This window comes from Ceratotherium simum, chromosome 24, assembly GCF_057802395.1.
Source record: "Ceratotherium simum simum isolate JZ-2026a chromosome 24, ASM5780239v1, whole genome shotgun sequence".
NCBI classification, from domain to species: domain Eukaryota; kingdom Metazoa; phylum Chordata; class Mammalia; order Perissodactyla; family Rhinocerotidae; genus Ceratotherium; species Ceratotherium simum.
The window spans coordinates 12,097,824-12,117,814 of NC_141923.1; the positions used below are offsets into that span (position 1 = coordinate 12,097,824).

Below are 19,991 nucleotides of genomic sequence, written 5' to 3' on the forward strand. Positions count from 1 at the left end.
GTGGACAAGAAGTGATCCCGGAAGGCTTCCCAGAGGAGGTGATGTCTGGTTTGGGTGTGAGGAATGCGTAGACGTTTTCTGGAGGGTCAATGCAGAATTAGCAATGGAACCCCTGCATGTGGACTCCCTGTCCAGTGCTCTTCCCTGCCCTGCACTGCAGGTTTTTAACATCTCACCCTGGCTTGGCCCAAGGTCCACAGAGCCACAAGCCTGAGGCCATGAAGGGGCTGCAATGGTTATGTGATTGGAAAGGCCCAGTGTGACTCAGAGAAAGCCTCTCTTAGAAGTCAGAGAGACCAACCCCAACTCAGGAGCAGACCTTGTAGAAAACACTTTAGGGTTTACTGGGTCATTTTACAGGTGAGAAAACTGAGGCTGGGCAGGGAGAGCCTCCTGCTCAAGGCTACACAGCAAGTCAGTGGCAGAGCTGACACTTAAACAGGCTTCTCGACTCCAAGGCATGTGCGCCCCTGGGAGTAGTCAAAGAAAACAATTTATTCCCTACAGAGGCCAGGGGGTATCATAACAAGTTATAAAAATGTTTTCATAAAACACACAGAAACAAACAGAAAAGAGTGAGATCCTGGTAAGAAATACAATCGAGAAGAAATATAGAGGTTAAGAGCTGAGCCAAGACCATTTGTGAAGGAACGTTCTTGAATGTGCACTGCGTGAGGTCCAGCTGACTCCCCATCCTCCAGGGGCCTTCTCCGATGGCCCTCTGGCTGCACTGGGCACCTCCACTGAGCAAGGCTGCTACTGTGTACCATGTAGCCTCATCTGTAGTCGAATTCAGCAGATCTCCTCTCCACAGGGCTATCAGCTCCTTGAAGGCAGGAATGGTGTTGCCTTTATTGCTGTGTCCCGATTTCCCAGCATATAGTAGATACTCAGTAAACATTTGTTAAGCTAATGATGCATGCATACAAGAGTGTTGCTTCTTCCTGAAGACGAGGGCAAAAAAATAAAGCATGGCCTCTTCTGTGAATTGAATCTCCATCCAGCCATCCAGCCAGCCATAATCCCTCCACCCTTCTTCCCTCCTTCCAACCATCATCCCTACCTCCCTCCTTCTATCCATCCATCCATCTAGCCATTCATCATCCCTCTGCCCTTCTATCCCTCCTTCTATCCATCTTCCTTCCCTCTATCCATCATCCCTACATTCCTCCTTCCATCCATCCATCTATCCATTCATCATCCCTCTATCCTTCCATCCCGCCTTCCATCCATCCATCCATTTCTCCATCTCTCCATTCGTCTATCATTTCCTCCCTCCTTTCCGTCCTTCCTCCTTCCCTCTCTCCCTTCATCCCTCCATCATCCATCTATCTGTTCATTCAGTAGCATTTCTTGAGCACCACCATGAGCAGGCCCCTGAGTTACACAAAGGGGAATGGAGCCTGGTCTCTGAAGTGAAAAGCTCTCTGTTGGCAGGGACCTTCCCAGAAAACCACCATCAATGTTTTGAAGAAGACAGCAGAGTAATTTAGAGATGCGATTTAATCAATATTTCCTGGTCCCTGAAATCCATCTCCGTTACGTGACCAACAAAAGGCTGAGGCCAGGGAAGCACCACTGACGAGCCGGCGGGGAGGAAACTCAGTGTGACACCTGCTGGGACATGAACCCACCTGCCGGATGGGGCTGCTGAAGCCGCCAGGAGCCTTTCTGTTGTTCGTAAGCACTGCACTGGGGCTCCCGACAATGAATGCAGAGCCCCTGCTCCTGAAGCTCTGCTGCCAGCGGTGACAACAAGTCTCAGATAATGGCGTGACAAATCCTCCTTGCGGGAAGCCTCGGCCCCGGCTTGACTCTCGCCAGCCTGCCACGTGGGCCATCCCGGCTGAAGACCCTCCCGCCCCCGCGATCCTGACCTAGCGCAGCAGTCATGTGGATAATTTGCACCCGGACATGCCCTCACTTCTTTTCTCCTTTGAGCCCTCTGAAGATCCTGAGTGGGAAGTAGCATTCTTCCCCTTTCCCAGATAAGAAAACAGGGGCTCAGGAGGATGCACGGACTGGGCAAGGTGATCAAGTTTGCATCTCTCAGCAGGAGAGCAGACTCAGTTCCCCCACTGGCTGATCCTCTAACAAGGCCTTTTGGGGACGTGACTCAGTATCAGGACAGAATTAAAATCCTAAATGGCATCTCCCAGCTTACACCTAGGGTGAAAACAGCCCAGCACTGGCGGGGAAGTTAGAACACTCTCAGGACTTAGAATGAACCCCCGGCATGGTCTGCCAGTACCCACGCTGACGCCCCGAGCCAGGGACTGCCTTTCAGAGGCTAATAGAGCCCTCCTTAGTCAGAGCTCTGTATCACCCATTTCAAAGCAAAAAGGCACTCGCGAGGGCTGCCAGCTGTCACTTCTGTAATGAAATTTGCTTTCAAAGCCCGAGGCCACGCTAATAACAAAACACAGCAAACTCCAGAGAAGTAGGCTCAGGCAGGGAGTGCGAGGGACGTGCCAGGAAACCTCTGCTGGGGGCGGAGCCCCAGAGTCGTGACGGCGATGCCTACACTTGTGCACACACACGCACGTGTACTCACGCACGCACCACGGGGCGAGGGTGTGGGGGCCTCTGGAACCAGGGAAGTCGTGGGAAGGTGTTCAGAGACAGAGATTTGGGGGCACTTGAAAACTGTAAATACTTTAAGGGATTGTCATGTGGAAAGAAAAGAGAATTAATTTGAACAACAGTACTGCTCAATGAGCGCCTACTGTGTGCCAAGCCCTGCACACAGCCTTGGCTTTACATCTTCTCTTTCAAACCTCACAGTAAACTCAGGAGGGAGTCCTACTGATTCCCATTCTACAAATGACAAAGCAGAGGCTCACACGTGAGACCCCCCTCGCCCAAAGTCCGAGTGCTGGGGAGGAAGGGAGCCGGTATTTGAAGGCACAGTTGTCCTAACCTCCATACCCCTCCACCTCCCTGCAGTTAAAAAATAAGAAGAAAATAAAACAAAAGGCCAGTGGCTCCCCAGGGCAGAACTGAATCTGATGGGGAGATGTCACAGACAGGAAGCCTCTGTCTCAGTCCAAGAAAGAACTAAAGCCAGGGCTGACCCCACGTGGGACAAGTAGTGAGACTCCTGTCCCAGGAGGTATGCAAGAAGCAGCAGAAACTTCTTACTGGGGATGACCCAAGGGTCAGTTGGCTGCTGTGTCTGAAGCCGAAAGAGCCCAGAGTCGTTTCTCATACCTCACAAAACACATGCCCCACCCCCAACCCCCGGCTGTGATGGCAGCACTGCGAGCTCCCTGGCGGAGGGAGGCCTCGCCCACGTCCTGGCTCCGCGGCACTCAGGGAGCAGCCACGTGACAACCCCGCCCCCACGGGCGCCCCGACTGTGGGTCGAGAGGCCCAGGGGAGTTCCCACGCAGGCCCCCCACGGTGGCTGAGTCAGGAGGTGCCTCGCTGTCACCGCAGCCCACAGCCCCGCCCTTGGCAGGCGCTGGGGGGAACTGCCTTCCTGCCCACCGCCTCTGAGCGTCACGGTGCAACCCTCACGCGCTCTGCTCCGGCATGCCTTCTGCCTTCGCAACTCTGGAGCACCTTCTGAGTGCCTGCTGTGGCCCAGGGCGGGGTCAAGAAGCCGGTCTGGCTTCCCCGTGACCACCCCACCCCTCAGTTTCCCCATCAGCAAGACTGGGGGAGACCAGAGGAGCTGATGGAGGTGCAGGGCACACCGGGCAGTGATACCATAGCCTCCCGTAGTCCCCCAACAGCCTGGTGAGGTGGCAAAGGGGATCTCGCCTTAATAAATGAGGAAACAGAGGCTCAGAGAGGCAAAACCATTCGTCCAGGATCACACAGCTGGTGAGCAGCAGAGCCTGGGACAGGAACCCATGAAGTTCTGACACCAAGTCCAGGCCCCTCATCATTCCTCTTCTGCTCTTGGGGGTCCAGCCTCGAAAAGCCGCTTGCCTCCACTACATCCAGCAGCGCACCCCCACCCTAGGCTTCGGGGTCACACCTGGGGAGCCTCACCATGATCGTTTCCTCCCGGCTCTCCCCACCTTCTGCCCCCAGCAGGGGGTTGACCATCTAGCCAGAGGCAGGACCCTCAAAGAAGAGGCAGCGTGCAAGGTTAGGGCCTGATGACAGTCACAGGGAGCGGATGCTGGGGCAGGGGCACCAGGAGGGAGGGTCCCGTGGGCTGAGGCCACCAGGGAGAGCAGAGGCCTTTCCGAGAGGGGAAGGCATGTGCAGGGGCTGGGGGCGTGGAGGGGGTTGGCGCCAAGAGGAGCCAGGGCTGTCTGAGGGTTGTCCTTGCCCTCAGAGTGAGCTAAAGAAGGCTCAGAGCTGCGGGCCACAGGGTAGGAGGGAGCCAGGCTGGCAGGGAAGCAACGATACCCAGGGGGCGTTGGAAGCTAGAGTTAGTTCAAATCCCCATTACTGTGCTTGAGAAGTTACCCCCCAATCTGTGAGTCAGGAAGTGTGATCTGACCATGCACAATCATGATGTCTGCACAGGAAGCAGAGGGCAAAGTGCTGTGTCCAGCGCACAGTAGGTGCTCCCTAAACTGTCGTTCTTAGTAAGGTCCTGCAGACTCCAGGCTCCTCAAACCCTCAGACCAGAGAGTCTCCCTCAGGGGGTACAAGTGTCTGGACCGAGGGGGTCTCCCAGCCTGAGTGGGACAGTTCTCAGCCAGTTCACAGCCCACCCCAGGGCCTCGCCCCCCTGAAAGGATGCCACCCCCTCAGGATCTTCTGTTGGCCTCCTCCCCAAACCGCTGGGGAGAAGCCCAGGGGTGGGACGTGGATTGATCACCAGGCCTGAAGCTCCGTCCTTGCCAGTCACCCCCAGATGCGCCAGCGCCAGCAGCTTATCTTCCCCAAGAGCGTCGTGGAAGACGAGGGCTGTGTGCTCTCACTCCAGGGTGCAGGGAGGGCCCTGGATGTCGGGCACTTGGGAATCCCAAACAGTGGGTCTGACTGCACCAGGACAGAGCTGGCTTTCTGGGGGCCGACCATCCAGGGGTCGGTTCTTAGGGCTTCCTCAGGAGCGGGCTGGTGGGTGGTGTGCCAGAGCTTTGGGATTCCGACGGGTCTGAGTTGGAATCTGCAGCTTCTCCACTCAATGACCTTGAGCAAGTCCCTCCCTTTTCCGAGCTTACCTTTCCTCCTCTGTGAGATGGCGTGATGTTGTCCGCTTCACTGGGTTACCAGAGGGATTGAATGAGATCGTGTGTAGAGTCATTTGAAGGGTTGGCGAAGATGTGGAGAAATGGGACCCCTGGTGCCTTGCTGGTGGGGATGTAAATGGTGCAGCCACTGTAGAAAACAGTTTTGTGGTTCCTCAAAAAGTTAAGCATAGAATTCCATACGACCCAGCAACTCCACTCTCAGGTGTATACTCCAAAGAATTCAAAAGAGAGACTCAGACAAATATAAGGACACATGTGTTCATAGCAGCACTATTCTCAGTGGCTGAAAGGTGGAAACAACCCAAATGTCCATCAGTGGAGGAACAGGTAAAGAAACTATGGTCTATCCACACCATGGAATATTACTCAGTCCTAAAAAGGAATGAAATATTGATACATGCTCCAACATGGATGAACCTTGAAAGCTAACTGAAGGAGGCTGACACAAAAGGATTCTATCTGTACGAAATGTTCAAAATAGGTAAATTTGTAGAGACAGGAAGCAGGTTGGTGGCAGCCAGGGGCTGGGGATAGGACAGAAGGGGGAGCAACTGCTCAGTGGGTAGGGGGTTTTATTCTGGGGTGATGAAAATGCTCTGGAACTAGTTAGAGGTGGTGATGGCACACGTCGTAAATATGCTAAATACCACCAAATTGTTCTCTTTAAAATGGTTAATTTATGTTGCGTGAATTTCACCTCATTAAAAACAAAAAGTGGGAGGCGGAGTCAAGATGGCGGCGTAGGCAGACTCGGAACTCACCTCCTCCCGTGGACACAGCCAATTTACAACTACTCGTGGAAAAATTACCCCTGAGACAGAACTGAAAACTGGATAAGAGGAACTCCTGCAACAACGGACACTCCTAACTGAGATAGAAGAGGCAGAGACTCCCTTCCGGAGAGAAAAACGCCGCCTTCACAAGCCGCCAGCGTCACGGCCGCCAGGAGCAGCTCACAGGTACGCAGCCTCCCTGGAGGCGCGGGGTCCTGAGCCGGGGAGCGGCCCCACTGTGGGCATTTTGTGGACCCAGCACAATCGAGACCAGTGGCATAATATCTGACTTTGCCTGCTACTAAAACACTGGGGAGCACCCCCAGAAAACCCGGTTCACAAAGAAACTAAAAGTGGCTCTTAAAGGGCCCGCACGCAAACTCACCTGTTTCAGAAAGCATCCTAAAATCACCAGAAAGAAAGGTACACAGTGCTTCGGTGACAAGAGACTCACCTAATAGGCCCTGAGTGCATCTCGGTGAGGGGTGAGACCTCTCCAGGGACTGGGACATTGGTGGCGGCCATTGTTGTGGCCCGGTGTGGGTGTGCTGACACAGACGCCATTGGAGTTCTCCCTGAGACCTGCTAGCCCAGGGTCTGCCCCACCCGCTAGAGCACCGATTTAATCCAGCTCAGCCAGGGCAGGCAGCCCACCCTAGAGACTGGCCCCACCCAACAACAAGCCCTCAGGCAACTTGTGGGCCTGCATAGATTGGTGACTGGATTCTCTGCAGCCTGGCAACTGAGCTGACTTGAGCGGGGCAGGGTGTGCACAAGGAGCGGGTGGAGAGTGTGGGGTGGTGGCAGAGTGTGTGGGGCTCCCACTGTGAAGAGACTGGGTCCGCTTGGGGAGGTCGGGGCGCTCACATGGGGCAGGACTGTGTTGACGGTGTGTGTGGACCTGTGGGCGGCAGGGCTTGTCAGCTGCAGAAGACTTGTACTTCTCAAAGACCCACATAGGAGGTTTGCCCCACCTTCCAAAGCCTGAAACAATTGGGTGCTCCTGTGCCTGAGGCCAGCCCCACCCAGCTGCAATCCTCAGAGAGCTGACAAGAGACCTAATAGGCTAGAGGCTTACAGCAATTGTAAGCCCCCGAGCCTAACAACCTGCCACACCGGGGGCCTACTCATTTAAAAGAAATACTGTAACACAAATGTGGTATTAGAACTTGCAGCCAACTGTGCTGGGGCTCCCCACACCTGATAAAGAGACTGAAGGGCCCACAACAACTACAAGCAGCTGAGCATTACAACAGCTGACCAGGAGCATAACTCAGCCTCCCTGGGCGCCTACAGGGAGAGCAAACAGGCCACAACAGAAGGACACACGTAGCCCACATAGGGGTCACCCCTGGAACATTGAGAACTGAGGGAAGCACACTGGAAGCCTCCTAAGGCATCACTTACATACGGTCACCTATCCAAGAGCAGGAGACGTAGCTGACCTACCTAATACGTAGACACAAGCACAGGGAAAGAGGCAAAATGAGGAGGCAAAAGAATACATTCCAAGTAAGGGAACAGGACAAAACCCCAGAAAAGGAACTAAGTGAAACAGAAATGAGCAACCTACCCAACAGAGAGTTCAAACTAAGAGTGTTAAGGAGGCTCACTGATCTGGGGAGAAGAATAGATGAACTCAGTGAGAATGTCAACAAAGAAATGGAAGATATAAAAAAGAACCAATCAGAAATGAGGAATACAATACTGGAAATGAAAAATTCATTAGAGGGACTCAAAAGCAGAGTAGAGGATACAGAAGAACGGATCTGTGAACTGGACGAAAGACTAGAAGAAATTACCCAAGGTGAACAGGTAAAAGAGAAAAGAATTAAAAAGAGTGAGGACAGTCTAAGGGACATCTGGGACAACATGAAGCACACTAACATCCGTGTTATAGGTGTCCCAGAAGGAGAAGAGCGAGACAAGGGGGCAGAGAATCTATTTCAAGAAATAATAGATGAAAACTTCCCTAACCTAAGGAAGGAAACAGACATCCAGGTACAGGAAGCACAGAGAGCCCCAAACAAGATAAACCCAAAGAGGCCCACACCAAGACACATCATAATCAAAATGTCCAGAATTAAAGATAAAGAGAGAATCCTAAAAGCCGCAAGAGAATGTCAAGTTCCATACAAAGGAAACCCCATAAGGCTATCAGCTGACTTCTCAGCAGAAACCTTATAGGCTAGAAGAGAATGGCACGATATATTTAAAGTGCTAAAAGGAAAAAACTTACAGCCAAGAATACTCTACCCAGCAAGGTTATCATTCAAAATGGAAGGAGAGATCAAAATTTTCCCAGATAAGCAAAAATTAAAGGAGTTTGTCACCAAGAAACCAGTGCTACAAGAAATGTTAAAGGGACTGATTTAAGGGGAAAAGAGAAGACCACAAATAGGAAAAATTATCTATTTCCATGATTAGAACGTAATGGATACAAATAGACAAAAAAGAGGTTAGATATGGTATCAAAAACATAAAAGGAGGGAGGAGGGGAGTTAAGAGTACAGCTTTCAGACAGAGGTCAAACTAAAGTGACCATCAATTCTGTGTAGAAGAAGAAAGGAACAGAGAAGGACTACTAAAACACTGAAGAAAAAAAAAAAAAAGTTAAAAAATGGCAGTAAGTACATACTTATCAATAGCTACTTTAAACGTCAATGGACTAAATGCTCCAATTAAAAGGCATAGGGTGGCTGACTGGATAAAAAAACAAGACCCATATATATGCTGCATACAAGAGACACACTTCAGACCTAAAGAAACTCACAAACTGAAAGTGAAGGGATGGAAAAAGATACTCCACGCAAATGGCAATGAAAAGAAAGCTGGGGTAGCAGTACTCATATCAGACAAAATAGACTTTAAAACAAAAACTGTAAAAAGAGACAAAGAAGGGCATTACATAATGATCAAGGGAACAATCCAACAAGAGGATATAACGCTTGTAAATATCTACGCACCCAATGTAGGTGCACCTAAATATATAAAGCAATTATTAACAGACATAAAAACAGAAATAGACAGTAACACAATAATAGTAGGGGACTTTAACACTCCACTTACACCAACGGATAGATCATCCAAACAGAAGATCAATAAGGAAACATTGGCCTTAAACGACACACTAGAACAGACGGACCTAGTAGATATATACAGAGCATTCCATCCAAGAACTGAAGAATACACGTTCTTTTCAAATGCACATGGAACATTCTCCAGGATTGATCACATATTAGGCCACAAAACAAGTCTCCATAAATTTAAGAAGATTGAAATAATACCAAGCATCTTTTCTGACCACAACGGTATGAAACTAGAAATCAACTATAGGAAGAAAATCAGAAAAGCCACAAATACGTGGAGATTAAACAAAATGCTACTGAACAATTACTGGGTTAATGAAAAAATCAAAGAAGAAATCAAAAAATACCTGGAGACAAATGAAAATGAAAATACGACATGCCAGAATTTATGGGATACAGCAAAAGTGGTTCTAAGAGGGAAGTTTATAGCGATACAGGCCTATCTCAACAAACAAGAAAAATCTCAAATAAACAATCTAACAATGCACCTAAAGGAACTGGAAAAAGAAGAACAAACAAAGCCCAAAATCAGTAGAAGAAGGGAAAAATAAAAATCAGAGCAGAAATAAATCAAATAGAGACAAAAAAAAAAATAGAAAAAATTAATAAAACCAAGAGCTGGTTCTTTGAAAAGGTCAACAAAATTGACAAATCTTTAGCTAGACTCACCAAGAAAAAAAGAGAGAAGGCACAAATAAGTAAAATCAGAAATGAAAAAGGAGAGGTTACAACAGACACCTCGGAAATACAAAAGATTATAAGAGAATACTATGAAAAGCCAAATGCCAAACAATTCGACAATCTGGAAGAAATGGATAAATTCTTAATATCATAAAACCTTCCAAAACTGGATGAAGAAGAAGTAGTGAATTTGAATAGACCAATCACCAGTAAGGAGATTGAAACCATAATCACAAACCTCCCCAAAAATAAAAGTCCAGGACCAGACGGCTTCCCTGGTGAATTCTACCAAACATTCAAAGAAGACTTAATACCTATCCTTCTCAAACTCTTCCAAAAAATTGAGGAGGGGGGGAAGCTCCCTAACTCATTCTACGAAGCTGACATTACCCTGATACCAAAACCAGACAAGGACAACACAAAAAAAGAAAATTACGGGCCAATATCACTGATGAACATCGATGCAAAAATCCTCAACAAAATACTAGCAAATCGCGTACAACAATATGATAAAAAGATTATACACCATGATCAAGTGGGATTTATTCCAGGGATGCAGGGATGGTTTAACATTCGCAAATCAATCAACATAATACACCACATTAATAAAATGAAGAATAAAAATCACATGATCATCTCAATAGATGCAGAGAAAGCATTTGACAAGATACAGCATCCATTTATGATAAAAACTCTGAATAAAATGGGTATAGAAGGAAAGTATCTCAACATAATAAAGACCATATATGAGAAACCCACAGCTAATATCATCCTCAATGGTGAAAAACTGAAAGCCATCCCTCTAAGAACAGGAACCAGACAAGGATGCCCACTGTCACCACTCCTATTTAACATAGTACTGGAAGTCCTAGCCAGAGCAATCAGGCAAAAGAAAGAAATAAAAGGGATCCAAATTGGAAAGGAAGAAGTGAAACTGTCACTATTTGCAGATGACATGATTTTATATATAGAAAACCCTAAAGAATCCACCAGAAAACTTTTAGAAGTAATAAATGAATATGGTAAAGTTGCAGGATACAAAATCAACATACAAAAATCAGTTGCATTCCTGTACACTAACAACGAAGTAGCAGAAAGAGAAATTAAGAATACCATCCCATTTACAATTGCAACAAAAAGAATAAAATACCTAGGAATAAACTTAACCAAAGAGATGAAAGATCTGTACACAGAAAACTATAAAACATTTCTGAAAGAAATTGAAGAAGACACAAAGAAATGGAAAGATATTCCGTGCTCTTGGATTGGAAGAATTAACATAGTTAAGATGTCCATACTTCCTAAAGCCATCTATAGATTCAATGCAATCCCTATCAAAGTTCCAACAACATTTTTCACAGAAATAGAACAAAGAATCCTAAAATTTATATGGAATAACAAAAGACCCCAAATAGCTATATAGGAATCCTGAGAAAAAAGAACAAAGCTGGAGGTATCACACTCCCTGATTTCAAAATATACTACAAAGCTATAGTAACCAAAACAGCATGGTACTGGCACAAAAACAGACACACAGATCAATGGAATAGAATCAAAAGCCCAGAAATAAACCCACACATCTATGGACAGCTAATCTTTGACAAAGGAGCCAAGAACATACAATGGGGAAAAGAAAGTCTCTTCAACAAATGGTGTTGGGAAAACTGGATAGCCATATGCAAAAAAATGAAAGTGGACTCTTACCTTACACCATACACAAAAATTAACTCCAAATGGATTAAAGACTTGAATGTAAGACCTGAAACTGTGAAAGTTCTAGAAGAAAACATAGGCAGTACGCTCTTCGACATCAGTCTTAGCAACATCTTTTCAAACACCACATCTGACCGGGCAAGAGAAACAATAGAAAAAATAAACAAATGGGACTACATCAAACTAAAAAGCTTCTGCACAGCAAAGGAAACCATCAACAAAAAGAAAAGACAACCCAACAATTGGGAGAAGATATTTGCAAACCATACTTCTGATAAGGGCTTAATCTCCAAAATATATAAAGAACTCATGCATCTCAACAACAAAAAAACTACCAACCCAATTAAAAAATGGGCAAAAGACCTGAACAGACATTTCTCCAAAGAAGATATACAAATGGCCAACAGACACATGAAAAGATGTTCAACATCATTAACTATCAGGGAAATGCAAATCAAAACTACAAGGAGATATCACCTCATGCCCGTCAGAATGGCTATAATTAACAAGACAGGAAACAACATGTGTTGGAGAGGATGTGGAGAGAAGGGAACTCTCATACACTGCTGGTGGGAGTGCAAACTGGTGCAGCCACTATGGAAAACAGTATGGAGATTCCTCAAAAAATCAAGGATAGAACTACCATATGATCCAGCTATTCCACTGCTGGGTATTTATCCAAAGAACTTGAAAACACCAATTTGTAAAGGTACATGCACCCCTGTGTTCATTGCGGCGTTGTTCACAATAGCCAAGACTTGGAAGCAACCTAAGTGCCCGTCAAGGGACGAATGGATAAAGAAGATGTGGTATATATACACAATGGAATACTACTCAGCCATAATAAACGATGAAATTCGGCCATTTGTGACAACATGGATGGACATTGAGGGTATTATGCAAAGTGAAATAAGTCACAGGGAGAAGGTCAAATACCGTATGATTTCCTTCATTAAGTAGTAGATAATAACAACAATAAACAAACACATAGGGACAGAGATTGGATTGGTGGTTACCAGAGGGGAAAGGGGGAGGGAGGAGGGTGAAAGGGATAATTCAGCACATGTGTGTGGTGATGGGTTGTAATTAGTATTTTGGTGGTGAACATGATGTAATCTATGCAGAAATAGAAGTACAATGATGTACACCTGAAATTTTTACAATGTCATAAACCAATGTTACTGCAATAAACAAAAAATTAAAAAACAAAAAACAAAAACAAAAACAAAAAGAGGTTTAAACGCACACAGTGCCTGACACGATGGAGTCCGACAGCTGACTTCAGGTCCTGCCTCCAGCAGACAGCCATTGGTGACTTGTGACAAGTCATTCCACCTGTCGGAGCCACAGTGTCCCCATGGTAAAATGAAGAGAGAAGAATTCTTGCAGGGTTGTTGGGAGGGTAAAACAAGAGGATGTACAGACAGCGCCTACCGTGGGGGCTGGTGCATAAAAGTCGCTCCTCATAACTGAGAGTTGGAATTAAGGGCAGAAAGGGCCTCGCTCACCAGGTTATGAAAGGCACCATCTCTTAAACTTCCTCTGCCCCAGGGCAGGTCCACGGATTTTCTGCCCCCCATAAGTAACTCTAATACTTGTTGAGCACCTACTGTGTGCAAGGTTTTCACCAGCTACTGCGCTGCTGCGTTGAGGCCATGGAGGTGAATGAGGTGGGATTCCCAGCCTCAAGAAGTGTCTGTCTGGGGAGCTCAGACCTGCAGGAATAGCTCAACTACACCGTGTGATGCTGCCGTGAAAGAGAAGAGGTAGAAAGCAGTGAGCAATTAGAAGAAGGAAAGCGCCATTCCGGCTGCGGGGCACGGGGCACGTAGGGGAGATGGAGGTCAGGGAAGAGCTCAGCCCGGCTTTGGGGATAGGGTTTGAATCCCCAGATGGGCGAGGGGCCTTCAACGTGGCAGGCACGTCCTGAGCCGAGGCGTGGAGGCTGGAAGGGCAGACAGCGATCCAGGAGGGCCGAGGCTTGCGCTGGCAGTCACGTCCTTCTAAGACAAGGGGAGGCGTGTTGTGCACGCTGCCCAGGCTGCAGCTCTCTGTGCTCCACAGCTGCACCCCAGAGATCTGTGCAGTGAATGAAGACGTGAGTCCATGTCCAACTCCCCTGAGTTTCTCCCACCGATTTCCTATAACTCACAGCTGAGTGGCTTATGGATTTAGTTTCTGAAAATCTGTTCTGGTCAGAGTCCTGTTGATAATGTGTCAACTGCTTGGAAAAGTTACCTAAATTCACCATTAATAGGGAACACTAACATTTAGGGAGCCCTGTGATGTGACAGGCTCTGAGCTAAGAGGGTTCCTGGATTATGCCTTTAAGTCTTTATAGCAACCGTTTAAAGCAAGGGCTATGTTTGGTTTAATTTACAGACGAAGAGACTGAGGCTCAGAGAAGTTAAGTAACTTACCCAAGGTCACACAGCTGATAAGGGCAGAGAGAGACTTGATTGTAAATAAAGGCTCGTGCTCTTGACCACGACATGTTGCCCTGCCTCTGAGTAGCTGTACTTTTGCATCAAATATTATTTGGACTGGAAAGAAAATGTATACTCAGAGAAATTTTTCTGCAGCAGAAATTTTTAATTGTTTTTTTCAGCTGAAAAATAACACAGAGATATACTATACATGTAAAATATATAAATATGTAATTATATGTAATATATGTAAAATAATATAGAATAATAATAATTTGAAAGAACTAAAAGACACTCATAAAAAAGATTGATTTGCTCACTCAACACTCAGCAAATATTTATCGAGCACCTATTGTGTGCCAGTGAGGCAAGCATTGTTCTGTGGGCAGCAAGGTCTTCACAGAGTTTACATTTGAAAATAAATGACAGGTGGATGATGGAAAGAGAGAGACAGAGAGAGAGAGATGCAGAGTGTGAGGGGTAGAAAAAGAAATAAGAAAACATCAGATAGGAATAAATCTGAAATTTAGTACTGCAAAGTATTAAAATAGGGTGAAGGAATAAACAGGGACTAGGTGATTACTTCAGATGGGGTGGTAAGATCAAGGAAGGCCTCTAGAGGAGGGGACGGTTAAGCTGAGAGGTGATGAGAAGAAGGAAGCATTCCTTCCATTTCCACTGGGACCATTCCAGAACAAGGGAGAGGCCCGTGCAAAGGCCCTGAGGTGGGAACCTGTTTGGCATGTTCCTGTAACAGCAAGATAAAATCCTGTGCACTGTGGTTGGAAGAGCGGGCAGGGCACCTCATGGGGGCTTCCTGTGCTGGGCGAGGGTGTTATGAGAGGTTCGGGGATTCGATCGGAGGCATAAAAGACACTCTCCACTCCAAACAAATGAACTGAAGGTATATTTTATTATATAGAGGGTAGTAAAGGTGATAGTCTGCAAACAGATCCGAATATTAAGAGGGAAAAATTAAGGTCAAATATTAAGAGGGAAAAAACATCAGCTCGACTGGAAAAGGAAAACATCCGCATCGACTGAAGAAAAATGACACAAATCAACTGGAAAGAGAAACACCAGGTTGACCGAAAAGAGAACACATCAAATCAATTACTTCACATCAAGTCAATTACTCACAACATCCACCCCCCACTGCTGGGAGAGTCCTGTCAATCGACACGGCTGGGCAAGGATCACACGTCCTGGGCAAGGCGTCCCCTCCACAGGTGGAACTCTCACCGGGTCTCAGTTTCCAGCAGTTTTTATACCATCAATAATTTTCAGAGTAAGCAATTACAGAGTTTGCAGAGCAAGCATTTAGTGTTTCCATGCACAAATGGTTATCAGTGGTGTACGTGCACTGAGCTCCCTGGCTAACATCCCAGCCCAGTAATTGTGTACGTGCATTGTTCTCTCTGGTTATCGTCCTAGCCCGGCACAGATGGCCAGTCCATCCCGTGCTATGACACTCCAGAGCCTTGAAATGTTACAACTTGCAACTCTCTCCGTGGGAGAAAGGCCAGTTCCCGGGAAAAGGCCAGTTCCCACCACACAGAAAGCAGCTTTATATTTCTTTGTGTGCTGGTGGCTGTAGGTCAATGGAGCGGCCAAACATGGCCGTACTCATGTTAAGACATTTTTGGCCGTGGCCGTCTCCATTAACCATAAGACACCATATGCACAGACAATGAACTTTGCACACAAGTACATAAGGCACATCCAAGAACCCAACATCCAATGACTACAATAATTATAAAACTATCTCACAATAAAGGACCCAAACCCCAAGGTAACCAATCAAATAACCCCTTAGAATATGAAATATTATTAACTTGATCTTGCAAATCATGTACAGCATCAAAGATAACATTAGATAAGGTAACTCTTAGGCCTAACAAATTAGCTTGTAGAAGTCCAGACCAGCTCCCATAACGGAGGGTAGCAGAAGGCAGGGCAATAGAGAAATTATAATTAGTTCTGTGTGATTGATCAGCTATAGGCTTATACTGAGAAGTTGCTTGATGTTTCTGAGACCAAAACTTCTCGGCCATTCATAGTCCAGGTTACAGGTCCCACTGGTGTAGAGCAGTTGGTCTAACAGTGCAGGGTCAAAGGTTGTCCTACAGAGACATTAGTTGGTGTGCAGGTCTGCAGCAGACGTGGAGTTGCAGCATAGCGTAGCGAACACAGCAGGAAGATCTATTCACGCAAAGAAACAGAATTTTTAGGAACATGATATAACTGTTCATTTCCTGGATACATAACTATGAGTGTTGCAGTGGGCCCTTGGGCCACTACTTCTGCGGCACGGGGAGCCGCATTGGGTGGGTGTGTCACCCACACTTTGCTCCAGGTTTCCATCCATCTGTAGACCCAATCCTTGCATTCCTCTTTTAGTTAATTTAGTTGAAGGTTGTCCTTGTGACACACTTGGAGTTAGGAGGGGAAGCACCAATAATTGTGCCACTCATTTCCCAGACCCTATAGTTAGCACTGTCACTACCATTATATAATATAAATTTTATTTTTCCTTGGTAATATGGATCAATAACTCCTCCTAGTACATTAATACCGTCTGCTGCCAGTCCCGAGTGTCCTTTTAACAAACCAAAAGTGTTCTTGGGAAATTGTACCCTTAACCCAGTAGGGACTATAGATTGCTTCTTAGGGGGCAATTGAATAGAATAAACAGTGGATAAGTCCAATCCAGCTGCTTCGGCCATGGCACGAAAAGGCAGTTCAGCAGACTGAGTCAAGGGCCAACAGGTTAAGGTCATAAACTCATGGGTGGCGGCTGCCACTTCTGTAATCTTTGCTGGTAATATTCTTGACAGAGGAGCGGTAGTTAGATGTTTATGCCAGACCTTTAATGAGCCATGACTGAGTTTCCTCAATTGTTGTTTAAGCAATCCATGCATTTGTTTTATGAGGCCTGCAGCTTGGGGGTAATAAAGTATATGATAAATCCATTCTATATGATTCTCCTTGGTATAAGTTTGAATCAACTTACCTGTAAAGTGGGAACCGTTGTCACTCTGAATTTGCCTTGGTGTTCCATAATATAACTTAATTGTATCTATAATTTTATGGCACTCTGTTGGGTGGTGGGGGAGATCAAGATTTGGCCACCCTGAAATCTATCTCTTTACTTTGGTTGTTTTCTCTAGGGACATTTGACCTCCCCCACTAACTGCCTAAAGAATTTGACATGGTGGCTCCTTCCTGGAACAGATCTATCACGATGGCTATAAAGATAATGTAGGATAGAGGTTACAATAGAAAAGGCACCAACAAGCCCATCTTATCAGAAGTTCTGTCTCTCTGGCCACATTCTCTGGATGGCCCTGTGAGGAGTTGCCAGACAATCATTTACATTTATAAGGGAAGTCTCCATTTGTAAAGGTATCTCCCTCTCTGTTTTGGGAAGAGGGGGGGATGGCCTCATTTCTAGGGGCTTATCAATGTAAAAGGTGAGGCCTTAAATCTGCATAATAACCTTACTCTTGTTTACTGTGCTTTAGTGGTAATCTCCTGTAACTGACTCCCCCCACCCCCAACATCCTCGTTTGTCGTTGGCTGAACATGGTATTTAAGACGAGAATTTCTGCTATTGTGTTGAGAAACGCAGTGTCCCTGCTTTCTCCCATGTATACATGTTATTAAACTTGGTATTATTTTCTCCTGCTAACCTGTCTTGTTAATTATTTGGCCAGCCATAAGAACCTTAAGGAAAAGGGCAGAGGGAGCTCCTCCCTCTTCCCCCGACAGTGGCCACTTTAGCTGGCATAGCCAATAAATAACCAGAATATCTATCAACAGCAGTGCAGGCATAAGTATAGCCACAAGAATTTGGCAATTGTCCAATAAAATCTATTTGCCAGGTATGGGTGGGAAATAATCCCTTTTGGATATGACCTTGGTAGGGGTGTGGAACTCTTCGTTTGTTTAGCTGTTGGCATAACTGACATCGTTGTACTGCAGTGGCAATATCATCATGGGTGACAAGGATTCCCCTTTGTTGTGCCCACCTGTATGAAGTTTGTTCTCCCAAGTGTTCACTCTTTTCATGGACCCATCGTGCTAAGCCTGGGTTGTGTGTTGCACAACTTTGCACCAGCTGATCAGCATAAGAGTTATACTTTTGTTCTGTAGAAATTAAAGAACTGTGAGCATGAATATGAAATACAGTAACAATTGTATTTTGGCACCATAATCATATGTCTTTTCATAATTTCTTTTTAAGTTAAAAAAACTTTAATTTTGGCAGACGTTTATCAAAAATATCAAAAGATTTTAAAACACTTGGTCAAATAGGAAACAAAGCCTAGTTATTCATTTAATTAAGTTGACAACAGAAACAGTCAAAGGCAAACAGAGAGTTAAAATAGTCAAAAAACAAAAAGAAAAACCTTAATAGAGAGACTTCAGTCCTTTTGAACATAGGAAATTACTTTAACAAAACATAGGTGTTTTGTTTTTTATATAGATTTACTCAAAAGAACACCTTTTAATCTCTATATAAAGAGCAGACTAAAAGTTTAAGAAAATTACCTTTATAAGAGAGAAAGTCAAATTTTAATTTTTCACCAGCTTTCTTTAGCCAACTTGATCATGTACAAAACTCCTCAGGGCTTTACTTTCACAAACCTTTTGTCACTTAGTTTTCGTATTTAGAATTTGTCCCATGCCTTTTTTTTTTCTTAGTACTTTAGGACAAATTTATCTTTCTTAATAAAACAAACAGAAATATCTCTATTCTCTAAATCTTTTTTATGGACAACATACATTTTGCTTTTCTTGTATACAGACTTTTCAGAAATGTGTACTTTCTCACAGAAAATCCCTCAACATGCACAGAACATGTTTATCAATAAACACATCTTTCAGTTTCTCTGAGATAAGAAACCAAGGGCAGACAAATCTATGTTTAGTAACCAATTTTTAATGTTTTAACTTGTGTGGAAATGACCCAGAGACTCAATAAATTTTTATTAACTTAATTTAGCAAAACTCTAAAGCTTTAAGTTACCAAAAAGATTTTGGAAGCTGTTTTTGAAATAACTTTGTCTTTTAGAAGTCTCTGTGTATTAATTAAAGATTGCATTTCATCGTGAGAGGTTTTGAATCCTCTCTTTTAAGGGTGACCCTTAAGGTGAACTCATCTGAAACAGAGATTCTCCAGAATAGCCATCACAATTTCAAATTACTTCAAAAGTTTACTTATTTTCACTTGCTTAATTTTGGATCGGGAATTCCGGGGGAGTTGAAGCGGGGAAGCTCAGCGAGAGAGGGGAGAGGAGCAGCAGACTCAGCTTCCGCTGCCGGCATGTTTAATTGCCTAATTACTTTCTCTTAAAGAGGCAGTACAGTATTTCTGATTTTATTTAAAAACCTCAAAAGATTAAAATAGGCTCCCACTAGTTGTTTACCTCTTTAGCTGGCTTTTTCCAGTTGCATAAGCAAATACATCAGTTTTGGTAAACTGAAATTGCCCCATTTTGGCCACTTTCTCTCTGGGGTCTATGGAATATCGTGGCCATGTGGTGTTACAAGAAAAAAATTATCTTCTTCTTGCACATGGACTCCTAGCTGAAGTCAGCCCATTTAGCCAAGAGGTGGCCTAGAAGGCTTTTCTTGGGGACAGATGGAATACCCCCCCTTCAAAATTACAAACAGACAGAACAGACAGTCAAATGGGATCCCAAACAGAACAGACAGATACATCTAACAGATTCCGGGTAAAAGTCCTACAACTATTCCCACTCCAGTAGGGATAGCCCTGCCTCTTAAAGAGACAGGACTCCAGATGGAGGGGAAGGGAGTTCTCGGTGTAAGCAAAAACCAACAAACAGACAAACAAACAAATAATTCTAGAGCCAGTTTTCCTGTCCTAAGAAAAATGTGACCCTCAGTCCCTAGGGCCAATCACCTAGGCAGCTGCTGGACTGTTTCCCAGGACACTCCACCCAGCCCAGGGCCACCGAGCCACGGACAAAGAGCCTCCCGGCTGGCTGGCCAAATTATTATTGGATACATATTCAGGCTCTCTACTTGTCACATAGGAGGGGCCAAATAAAACTAGAATGCCAGGCTCATGGCAAGGAAAGAGTTCCTATTTTGGGTGACATCAGCCGGGACTGTAAATCT

The 19,991-nt window shown here is 45.4% G+C and overlaps 1 long non-coding RNA gene across 1 annotated transcript; it reads right to left on the minus strand.

Moving 5' to 3' along the window:
- Positions 1 to 474: 474 nt before the first annotated feature.
- On the minus strand, positions 475 to 6,533 carry LOC147913888 (uncharacterized). The gene is made up of 3 exons (XR_015556013.1): positions 6,387 to 6,533; positions 5,130 to 5,286; positions 475 to 944 (listed from the first exon to the last, which is right to left on the minus strand). It is a non-coding gene; the product is annotated as an uncharacterized LOC147913888 (long non-coding RNA).
- Between the last annotated feature and the right edge of the window lie 13,458 nt (positions 6,534 to 19,991).